The sequence below is a fragment of the Stegostoma tigrinum genome, chromosome 8, assembly GCF_030684315.1.
Source record: "Stegostoma tigrinum isolate sSteTig4 chromosome 8, sSteTig4.hap1, whole genome shotgun sequence".
NCBI classification, from domain to species: domain Eukaryota; kingdom Metazoa; phylum Chordata; class Chondrichthyes; order Orectolobiformes; family Stegostomatidae; genus Stegostoma; species Stegostoma tigrinum.
Genome location: NC_081361.1, coordinates 84,315,327 through 84,321,913, shown reverse-complemented (window position 1 = coordinate 84,321,913; position 6,587 = coordinate 84,315,327).

Below are 6,587 nucleotides of genomic sequence, written 5' to 3'. Positions count from 1 at the left end.
CAAAACCATTCTTCCATGCAGATTGCTGTCCAGGAGACAAAGCATCAGGCAATGGAAACTTGTTATAAATGTAATTCTTCTGGAAACGTTAATGTTGGAGACTGCAATAAGTACCAACCAATCTGATGGTGTCTCGGGTGAGGGGTAAGGCAGAACACCTCAGCATTGCCATGGAGTGTAGACTAATATCCATCGATCTCCTTGTCATCCTAGGGCCAATGCCTAACAAATAACTTGTAATAAAAACAGAAAATGCGAGAGAAACTCATCAGGTCTGGCAGCAACCATGGAGAGAGAGACAGAGTTTACGTTTGGAATCCAATAAGACCATTCTACAGAATTAACACAACTTATACATGTTTTCTCTCATGTAACAATCAGCATCTTGTTAAAACAAGAGAACTTTCATGTTCGGAGTCCCTAATGGTTGCTCCTCTACCACAGTAAACAGCTTAGGACTTTAGACCAAGCCAAAGGAAAGAGGATTCATGTAGGATCCTCCAAACCAACCTCAGTCCTCCCCACGGCATGAGTCTGAAATCTTTACACAGTAGAGCCCTTTCTTCCTGAGGGACCACTTGTGCTCACAAGCAGCAACACACTGTACAAAGTGCAGTCTGACTGAATGTGGTCAGTGTGTTCCACCTCCTCTATATTGGCTTCTTAATTCTATTTTAAGAAAAAGGTTACAGCTAGAGTTTAAATACTAGAAGTGTCACTTGTATTGATTCATAAACTCACAAAGGTGACAGATGATTTCACAATGCATTAACACACCAGTTAAACTGTTACAGTAGGTCTGTATAATGTTCTGTGATGCATGGCAGTAACTGAGCAAAACTCCTTCCAAACCCATGACCTCTATCACCTCGAAGGACAAGAGCAGCAGTGACATGGGATCAATACAAGTTCCCCTCCAAGTCACATCATCCTGACTTGGAAATATATCGTCGTTCCCTCACTGTTTCTGGGTCAAAATCCTGGAAATCCCTAACACTGAGCACTGAGAGTGTACTTACACCACACATTAGGCAATGGTTCAGGATGGCAGCTTGCTATTGTGACAATGCTATGGCTCTAAGTGGCATATTTGTGTTGGTTTTTTTTGGAAGAGAGGTTTTAAGACAGAGCTACCAGGCTGTCTGTTTGAATCCAATAATGTAAACAACTTGTCCAGCCTTAGTTTTTATTTTAAATTGGAACAATAGAAGCAACCTGAATGGGTGGGGGTCAAGCTCCTGCAGAACCAGGACTTTTAGATTTAGCATTTCACTAGCAGTTGCTGGAGTCATGGATCTCACTTTGGAAGCTGCAGTACAGCCCTCCCTGTTACTTTCTCTCTCAGAATTTTCCCTTGATATTTTTCCCTCCTGGAATGGAAAATTGCTGATGAGACAATCTACTTTACTGAATTTGCCTCTGGCAAGGGTGTGTTTATGCAATGTTACTATATTGGAATAGTTACTGTTTACTAGTTAAATAATCGATCATTCTGTCAAGTTATTCAACAGAGCTAATTATTTTCTTTTGTTTTGTTTTATGTATTGTGTATGAATAAAGTGTGTTTTGTTTCAAATCATCAGTTTGACCAATCGAATTGCATCCAGAATGTAATGCCTGGCAATTGCGTTTAACGTAAGAAAAAGCTAGGGTTTAGGTTATCTTCTTAATGTATTTTGAGGGTTTGAGTTGGTCGATAACACTATCGCCTTAAGTGCAGCTAGGAAAGGGCCAGAGCCTGAAAATGAATTGAAAGCAAGCAGAAAACCACTTTGCGTTCACATTCATGATGAATAGTAATTGAATTTTACGTTTTTCTTAAGACCGCAAGAGCAATTAGAATGATTCTCAAACCAAACTGTGTTTTTATAAGCACAAATCTTTGTTTCTTGAGTCTAATATTCTCATTATGCTCCTGATTTCCACAATCCACAAGTTCCAAACCACCTAGTCACTCTTTTTTGTAATGCTGTCAACAAGATGGTAAAATATCATTTCAGTTGGGAATAACTGCTTCCAAATTTATTACGTATATCTCAGATAAAGAAGCAGTCGCCTGTGTTTAAACATGAAATAACATCCGTGCCACGCTGAGCTTGGCCCAGACTTGCTCGTGATCAATCGACAAGAGGCCCACACACTCACATTTTTGAAGTTACAGCCCTACACTGATATCTTTCACGCTGTGTTTTAGTTGGAGTCACTTACCTTTGTGCAGCTTGTTCACACAAATTAGTTAATTTATGACAGTGGAAAGTCAGACAGTTAAAGAGTCCTGAAAAATGAGACAGTGAGTCTGAAGGCTACCTGCAGTCTGGATCCATCAAGCTTTGATATTTTCCTATCGGGTCCCTCCGCAGCTGCTCAGTTCATAGAATTCTATGGCAATGGGTCTGTATCTGGAACCACCTCCTTCTCCACCATCCTCCGCATTCCTCCACATTTGACTTCATCCCATACCACACTTCCTTCACTGTGCTCCCCCCCCCCCAACCATTGCTGTACATGTTCTTTTACAGAGAAGAGATCATATAAGGCAGAGTCTCAGGAATGCAAGGAGGTGCAGCTACTTCTCTGCAATTCATTACTAGACAGATGTCTCATAAATGGAATGACTGAGGAATAAGAAACAGTCTCTACTCCCCCAAACTCCAACCAAATCCTTACTGACTCTATTCATCTGATGAGGTTTGAATATCTCAGGGTTTGAAATTCATCAGTTGCTACTCTTTATATATGAGTACTAGTGGGCTTTTAACTTTGGTGGGCTTAATACACAAATTTGTTTGTCCCTATTGACATGCACAAAACATTTTCCTCTCGACAGAACTGTATAATAGACACAGGTATGAAAATGTGCCGTGGCTTCCGTCACTATCCCAACACTAAACCTGAAGGCTCAAAGGCTAACACAATGAGTTTAGCACCACATAAATGTAAAATATATATGATGGAAAAGATTTTATATCAATGAATGACATGAAATTATATCTTTAGAAAGCAGGAAAAGGGTTTTCAGTAATACATCAGCTCTACAGCCTCAGTAAAGACATCTCTAAAGACATTACAACTAACGAGGTGCATTTTAAAATGCAATCACTGTTGTGCTGTAGAAAAATAAAATTGCACCTCCAGTATGATCCCACAAACAGAATTAAGTTAAATTACCAATGAATATCTTAGTGGTGACACTTAAATGTAAATAGAAGGAATGTTGGACACATTTTGTTGATAGGAAGTGATCCTTCCCAGAAGATATTTCTTTGAATTCACGCCCAGTGATGTTTAAGACAGTAAAGTTGAAGATCTACCCCAATAGGGTGTAGAAGCAGCTGTCAAAACCAGGCTGATTACAACACAATGTTGAACTTTTGCTGACAGAACAGTAAAACAAGTGCTAAACTATCATTGCCTCCGAACTGTTACTGACTTCATGGTAATAAATAGCGTTCAGTGCAGACTGCTCCTAGCCACACACTGAAAATGTTTTTATTTCATTTCCTTACAATTTGTCTTGCAGTAAATAAATGTCACTAAGTTATTAAATGTTAGAATTCACACACACAGCAATTTGTTGAACTTGCTGTGGTTATTGCACTTAAATGCTGCATAATATATGATCTGACAAAGCAGGTCATCACCATAGGCTTGTTGCAGGAGTATTGAACAATATTAGGCTAGTTTCTATTGAATTTTCAAATGCATCGGTGTATCTATGTTTAACTAGGATACTGTCCATTGCTTTCATACATTTGATTAGTGCCGAATGAAATTTGCTAAACAGTTCACACCAAATATGCTACCCACTTGAGGATCCTCTATACTACATGGCCCAAACACTCCAAGGAACCTACTCAAAGTGCTCAAACATACCTTCCAGGTGAAGCAACACTTCACCTACACTTCCCAGAATCCAGCTATTGCATTCACTGCACACAAAGTGGCCACCTCTATGTTGGGGAAACAAAGTGTAGACTGAGTGACCGATTCACAGAATGTCCACGTAGCCTGAGCTATCTGTTGCCTGCCACTTTAACACATCACCCTGTTCCCTGGCCAACATCTCTGTCTCTGGGTTGCTGCAGTATTCCAGCAAAGCTCAATGCAAGCTGGAAGAACAACACCTCATTTTCCCCTTGGGAACCCTGCAGCCCTCTGGACTCAATGTCGAGTTCAATAACTTTAGGGCCTAAACTCTTCCATGTCTTAGCCCCCTACCCCACATACCAGGCTTTGTTACCACATAGTCTGACATTACATACTAGCTATTGTTAGTCACTAACAGTCCCCACTAATAGCTATTCACCTTCCCAGGCATTTCGTTATTAACTCCTTTGGCTATCCAACTGCTCTTCCCTGTCTTCCAGCTCCATCCTATCCCTACCCCACCCCCCTCCCTACTTTCTGCATTTAAGCCCACCAAAAATTCTGAGGAAGGCTCACTGCACCCAAAACATTAACTCTGATGTTTTCTCCACGGATGCTGCCAGATCTGTTGACCTTTTCCAGCAACTCCTGCCTGTGTCTCTATGCTGCTTATTCATATATAAGGTAACTAAAGAGCTGGGCTTTTAGGTGTCAAATGTCTGATATTCCTTACTCTGATGAATGGCCCTTTCCTGTCAGGAGGGTAGAATGTGCTCATCCCATAGCAGAATAATTTTGTTATTCATTCGTGGGATCTGAGCAGCATTGGCTAAACCATCATTTATTGCTCATCGCAAATTGCCTTGTGCATGAGTTAGCTTGCCCTATGAATCTCTGCAGCCCACACAGTGTGGGTGCTCACAGTGCTGTTGTGGAAGAAGTTGCAGTATTTTGACTGAATATCAAACAAGGATTGACATTACAGCTCCAAGTCTGGTGGATGTAGCAGACTTGCGGAGCTGTGATCAGATTTGATCAAATCAGCATCTTGCTAATGGAAAAATTAGAATACCTGGCCTTTACTTACCTGGTTTACATATGCCAAATCACTGGGATCTTTGCAGGATCTAGGACATTTCGGAAGATCAGAGACAATGTGTCTACTGTCTCTGCTGCCACTTCTTTTAAAATCCAAGGATGCAGACAATCAGGTCCAGGGGTCTTGACAAACTAATGGGTCCAAGGACTGACTAATGCTTTTTCCTCTTGTGATAGTGACTGACCAGTCGAACCTCTCCTTGAAGGCGTGCAAAAGATCATCACCCATTGCACTAGGCAACTACTCAGAACATACCAGAATCCTGATGTCCTCCAGAATTGAGATGAAGGGTGAAATCTTCCCAGCCCTTGAACAGTGTGGGCAATACTGAGAAGTTATGATTGTGGCAGAGTGATAAAATGAGATTTTCAATGTCAAGAGAAATAAAGTCCAATTTTCCTTGTTAAAGTTTCAATGGCTAGTGGAGAATCTCACTAGTAAGTGGTGAGGAGCCTATTGCCATCTCATTAGGAACTTACCCTGCCTCATTTCTTTGTATGTTGCTATTCTCCCCAGTGCCGGTGAGAAACTAGGAGGGGCCAAGTCCTGGCTTGAAGGTCTAATTGGCTACGCACTGCTGCTCACTGATGACTTCGTCAGGCTTCCTGGTTGACCAACCTTCCTCAATATCATATGGCAGGCTCCACGAACAGGAACCATCTCTAACCGCCAACCACAGGCCCCAATGTTGACAAAGCACCAGGCTCACTACATCGTTATAGCCGATCTTGGACTAATGGTGCGGCAGTTCAAAATACAGCTTTGAGCTCAATACCTGCCATTGTTCCTATCAGGCGCACAGACACACGTCCATCTCCTGATTTTATACAGGTTCATCTCAGGACTCTTTCAATAGCATGAAAGCAACTTTTCTCTTTGTGTTTACTTGGGCGCACATAACATCTCTGCCTTACCTTGCACTTTTGTGCAGAAAGAAAGCCGGGCAGTTTGTCTTGTTTGCCAGCTCTGAACAGTCAAGGGGTTGGACGTATTGATGTGCATCAATGTCACACCTACAGCATCTGTCACGTGGCAAATACACTGCAAGCAAATGGCCATGTCAAAGATTCTAATGAGAATAGTCCTTAGCCAAGTCAAGGGGTTTGTGACCACTCAAGGGGTGGTGCCACATTCGGTCAAGGGCATTATCCAATCTCAGTCTGTCAGTCCTGCCACGTCCAAACAACCCAGGATTACGCTCACGTCATCCAAGATGCTGTAGAAGCACTACCTGGAGGAATGAGCCAGTTTTTCCGGCAATGTGGCACAAAGTGTTTGAGCAGAATGCAAGTGGATGTATGAGCTGTTAGTGCTGGCACAGGAGCAGGAATGGGGTTGAAGTGTCCCTGGTGAGTGAACAGGAAGTATGGAAGGCAGGAAGGGGTAGACATTTAGGGGGATTGTGGGTTGGGGTGAGGGCCATTGAGGGAATACGCTGTATGGAACTGTGAAATTGGTAACCCATGAAGCTTGGGCGGGGGGCACACAGTGACAAAGTTAGGGTAAGTGTGAAGTAGAAAAGAGCAGGTCATGCCTCTTACCGTTGCAGGGTGCAGAAGGACATTGACATTGTTGGAGATGAAGGTCTCTCAGCACACCCCACTTTGCCTCCTATACCCTC